Source organism: Lathyrus oleraceus, chromosome 2 (assembly GCF_024323335.1).
Source record: "Lathyrus oleraceus cultivar Zhongwan6 chromosome 2, CAAS_Psat_ZW6_1.0, whole genome shotgun sequence".
Lineage (NCBI taxonomy): Eukaryota > Viridiplantae > Streptophyta > Magnoliopsida > Fabales > Fabaceae > Lathyrus > Lathyrus oleraceus.
Window position 1 is genome coordinate 244,452,655 of NC_066580.1, and position 6,192 is coordinate 244,458,846.

The following is a 6,192-nucleotide window of genomic DNA, read 5'->3' on the forward strand; positions in this document are numbered from 1 at the left end:
AAAAATGTTTGAGATTGAATTGATCATAACTTGCCAACCATACATGGGAATTGAGTGTTCTTGGACTTTTTGGAAATGGGAGAACAAGATCTTCAACTTTCATGTTGGGCAAAAATTCATTTGAAGCTTGTATCATGATGTAAGTTTAAGATCAAGAAGTTTCCATTTTTGGCAAATTTGAATTACAGGTCAACTTTCTATTTCTGGAAATTTCTTGTCTGACTTTATTTTCTTCACTGTGGATGCTTGACATGATATATGAATCTTGTATAGGCATGAATGAGACCTCCCAAACCAAATCCCATCCTCAAATCACTGATTAAATGGACAGTTGACCAAGTTTGACTTTCTAGGGTTTTGCTTGACTGAATCACTTTCTGATGAATTCCAAACCCTAATTCCTTGATATCTTGATTCCAAATGATGTCACAACATATAAGAACTCTTGATGATTTATCATGGTGCCCAAATTCTGCAAGAATGGCCACCATCCACTACAATGACTGACTTTGACTGATTTTGACCTAATTGGCTGATGATTGCTTCAGCTGCAAGTAACATGGTTAGATGACAATATTTTTGTACTTTTGGTTGATAAACATATGAAAAGCAAAGATATACAAATGCAAAACATGCTTGGTGATCAAGAATCAACTCACAAGGCAACCCACCCACTAGGAGGGAAGCTAGGGCATGCAATGATCCTTGAGGCCATGGTATGATATGATATGGGCCATGAGGGATCTTAGGGCCGAAACGTGGATTGGTATATATGCCAAAACACTCATCATCCGAAAGGAGGGCTTGAAAAAAAACAAATCGACTTACAGGATGGACATTCGAATCCACAACGGGAAAACGAATCTTACTCAACTGGGGACACAAACCCAAAGAGTGCATGAGATATAATATCCATTACCGGCAGACCGTGGATAAGAAACTCGCATGAGATATATTATCTATTACCGTCAGAACGTAGATAATAAACTCGCATGGTAAGAAACATTAGAGATACCGGTTACTGGGTATATAATAGGTGATCTACCGAAAACGTGAATTGGTATATATATGCCAAAACACTCATCATCCAAAACACAAACTGGTTAAAGGATGGATATTCGATTCTACAAAGAATACGAATCTTGCTCAGCTGGGGAAAATCAACAAAGGATTCCAACTAAAGAGCGCATGAGATATATTATTCATTACCGGCAGACCATGAATAATATACTCGAAAGGAAAAGACACCAGAGATACCGAAGTATATAATAGGTGACTAACCAAAAAGAGAGACAATCGATACCAAGCATCCGGGTAAACGAAAGACAACTCAAAGGGATAAATTGCAAGCATCCGGCAATTATCCAACAATAAAGAATATTCGACTCTGCAAAAGGGAAGTAACGAAACTTACTCGACCAGGGAAACACAAAAGGCCTCGACTGAAGAGTGCATGAGATATATTATTCATTACCGGCAGACCGTGAATAATACACTCGCATGGAAGATTATCCATAACCGGTTACTGGGTTAATAAAGGATAAATCAACCGAAAAGAAAGGCATCGGGATACCAAACTAGGTATATAATGATGACCAATCAAAAGGAACAACAGACATTACCAACAAGAGGGTAAATGAAAAGCGATCTGCTGAGGATTCACTGGTGAGAATCAATGATCCGGGGAACACAATCACTGACACAAGGTGAAAGGACCCGCTGGGGATAAAATTGCTAGCATACGGCAATTATCCACAAAAGACTTGCTAGTGATATAAGTGCTGATCTGAGCAACTTATCCGAGCAAAGAAAAATCAACATCAAGAACTAGATGAAGATACCCATAAAGGGAAATTGTCATCGGTTGGGATGAACAACAAAATTAACTCTGCAAGGAGAGAACAGGGTTTATAACTACCGATACGGGGCAGAAGACCATCAACTCCGCGTGGGGATAGAATCAATCACAAATCCGCACGGGAAACCAAAATAGGGTTTAGAACAACCACAAACTGCTGAAGAGCAGGAAAATAGGATTTACGACTACCGGTATGAGGGTAGAAAACCAAAAACTCTGGCTGGAGGATAAAAGGTGTATAACCACAAATTCTGCCAAGAAAGCCAGGAAAAATAGGACTTATAACTACCGGTATGAGGGTAGAGGCCCAAAAACATTCCGCTGGGGAACAACCCACTGGGAAGCACAATACATTTGACAAATAGCCGATTCGGGAATAATCCGAAAAGACAGACTGAATCAAGACACGTCCTAATGAGGATATAACTCAAATAGGAACATCCATCCCAATATATGTGTTGGGAGGAAACGGAAGAAACCGTCATCCACGAGGATATATCTCAGTGGGGAACTGCAGAAGGGAAGACAACATTTTCTGCTTATGGGGGTTGACTCTATATGTAGAGATTTTAACCACCCGACATCTGCTTGGGGAGATCTGTAAAGAGATCTACATCACCCAAAAGCAGGGAATAACAAACAAAGGATACATGGCAAGAAATGCAACATGAATATCTGAATGTTTATGAATATGCATGAATATGCGTGATTTATGTTTGATGAATGCTGACAAAACAGACAATTCTAACACAACAAGTTCAGGAATCAAACGTCCGGTATTATACTTCCAGGGGAAAACCAGCTGGAGAGCCAATCTGCGGAGATCTATATGCTGTAAAGCAAAGATCTGCAGGTACTGCTGAAGAAGCAGAGAATCAGAGATATCAGGAAACAAACCAATCCAGGTACAGAAAGTCACAACAGGCAAAACAGCCACCAAAACGAATCTGTAGGGGAACAAGAGAAAACCCAAGATATCTGCAGGGGATCCCAGTGTCAACTGAGAAACAAAAGGTGCATTGCACAAGCCCGAACTGCTGTAGGAGTAACTCCACATAACTCCGCCGGGGAACAACCTACTGAGGGAGAATGATATCATCCAAATAGAGTCTAACTGCATAATCAACTCTACTGGGGAAAACTGTCGGTTACTCTCTTGGGGAACAAACCACTGAGGGAGGACAGATCAAACAAGTAGATTCTGCAACGAACCAACCTACTTGGGGGAGAATATACATAGCGAACTGATCACAACAAGTAGATTCTGCCATATAAGCCACTCTACTAGGGATCACAAACAGTCAGGAAATCAACCCGTTCTCTGGATGCTAGAGCCATCATCCGACCATACTGGGGATTGAAGGAGTATTCAACAGGCGAAACTGCCACAACAAGCATTCTGCAGACTACGCTGAGGAAAAGATGGTTGAAATACTGGGATATCAATCCAATCAACCATCGAGTAGGAAAATAAATCCTGCTCTGCTGAAGAAAAAAAACTCTGATGGAGAGATAGCAACAATTCCGCAGACGACTTTGCCGGGGAAAAGGTAAAGTACCGGGTATCAAACCACTGACTTACCGAGTCTTCAAAAAGAAAGCGATCGTGCTGAGGAAACAGACAACTCCGATGGGGATATCAATAACAGCTCTACTCATGACTGTGCTGAGGAGGTAAATAAAGTCTGGGGCATACGACCCACTGGAGAAAATGACGGGGCACCAAGATGATAAACCATCAACCGCCGAAACTCACAAGGAAAAACCCATGCTAGGAAAAACTGCTGCTGGAAAAGACGAAATCTTCAACAACACTTTGCTTACGACTATACTGGGGAACAATCCCACCAACAACTTTGTTTGAGGAACAACCCCATCAAAGATCTGAAGAAAGAAGATACAACCAAGCCAGGAATATGAACCAATGTCTTACCTGTTGGAAATCATGCCACCCTCGGGAGAGCACTGAGATATTCTTGAGTATCCTTTCAATCTTGTGAACGTTCACTTTGTTTAAAACAAAAATTTTGAAAAATTTAATTTGTTTAAAACAATGACATTTTATCAATTTAAAACATGCAAAACATTTGTTGAATTGAAACAAATAAGAGTGCAAATAATTGGATAAAAAGCTCAAATTTATTTGATGGAATGGTAGCCTGCAAATGGCAAGACTCCATAGATCTGTACAAATTTGAAATCAGTGATATATATTGGAAGAGGGCTACATTGAACATAATGATCCTTTCTCTACCAATTTGAATCTCGATGTATCCGAAGCTTCAGTTGACGACGAATCGAGAATCTTCTGACGAAACGACGACTGTGAAACAGAAAGTCTTGTCAGGATGCAGTTACTTGCCAAATCCCTAATTTTTGCCTAGATTGCCCCAGGGTGAGGTACTCAATCTAGCGGGATGCAAATATTCTCTTTTTTCCAAGTCTCTAATTTTTTCCTGGATTACCCTTGCGGGTTCTCCACCGAGACGCTCATTTTTGCCTAAGCCGCCCTTTCGGGTTTTCAACTTAGCGAGCTATTCTGTTTTTTCATTTGCATATACTTTTTTTCCTAGGCAAAGTATCTCTTAACTGCATCTGAATTCACAGGACGAGTGAAATCCTCCCCATCCATTGTTGTAAGCATCAAAGCACCGCCTGAAAAGGCTCTCTTAACAACATATGGACCCTCGTAGTTTGGAGTCCACTTGCCCCTGGAATCGGGCGCGAAAGACAAGACTTTCTTGAGCACGAGGTCACCTTCTCGGAACACACGAGGCTTGACCTTCTTATCGAATGCTTTCTTCATTCTCTGCTGATATAACTGACCATGACACATGGCAGTTAAACGCTTCTCTTCGATCAAATTCAATTGGTCGTAACGACTCTGAATCCATTCAGCATCAGTCAACTTGGCTTCCATCAAGACTCGCATTGATGGGATCTCCACCTCTACTGGGAGAACGGCTTCCATGCCATAAACAAGAGAGAAAGGGGTTGCCCCTGTTGAAGTGCGTACAGACGTACGATATCCATGCAAAGCAAATGGCAGCATCTCATGCCAATCTTTGTATGTGACAGTCATCTTCTGGATAATCCTCTTGATATTCTTATTAGCAGCTTCAACAGCCCCATTCATCTTAGGTCTGTAGGGAGAAGAATTATGGTGTGCAATCTTGAATTTAGCGCACAACTCATCCATCATCTTGTTATTCAGATTAGATCCATTATCAATAATGATCCTCTCTGGCACACCATAACGGCAAATCAGCTGGTTCTTGATAAACTTCACAACCACCTGTCTGGTTACATTCGCGTACGAAGCGGCTTCAACCCATTTGTTGAAGTAGTCAATTGCTACGAGAATAAACCTGTGTCCGTTGGACGCTTTCGGCTCAATCATGCCGATCATGTCGATTCCCCACATAGAGAAAGGCCATGGTGATGAAATCACATTCAGGAGTGTCGGAGGAACATGAATCTTATCCGCATAAATTTGACACTTGTGACATTTCTTCACATACTTGCAACAGTCAGACTCCATTGTCAGCCAATAGTAGCCTGCTCTCAACATCTTCTTAGCCATGGCATGTCCATTGGAATGAGTACCAAATGAACCCTCATGGACCTCAGTCATCAATAGGTTTGCTTCGTGTCTATCCACGCATCTGAGCAAAACCATATCAAAATTTCTCTTGTACAGCACTTCACCACTGAGGTAGAAACTGCCTGACAACCTTCTCAAAGTTTTCCTATCTTTCATAGATGCCCCAGGCGGGTAGACCTGGTTCTGGAGGAAATTCTTGATATCAAAATACCAAGGCTTGTCATCTTTCACTTCTTCAATTGCAAATATGTGAGCGGGTCTGTCCAAGCGCATCACAGTAATATTGGGGACATCATTCCACCATCTGACCACAATCATGGAAGCAAGCGTAGCAAGAGCATCTGCCATCCGATTATCCTCTCGAGGAATGTGATAAAATTCAACTTCTGTGAAGAATGTTGAAATTCTCCTTGCATAATCTCTGTACGGAATGAGACCTGGCTGATTCGTCTCCCATTCACCCTTGATCTGATTGACAACCAGGGCTGAATCACCATAGACATCAAGATACTTGATTCTCAAATCGATGCATTCTTCAAGTCCCATAATACAAGCTTCATACTCCGCCATATTATTCGTGCATTTGAAAGTTAGCCTTGCTGTAAACGGAATGTGTGAACCTTGAGGAGTAATGATCACTGCCCCAATTCCATTTCCATATTGATTAACAGCGCCATCAAACACCATCGTCCATCTGGAACCAGGTTCTGGACCTTCATCAAGTGTAGGC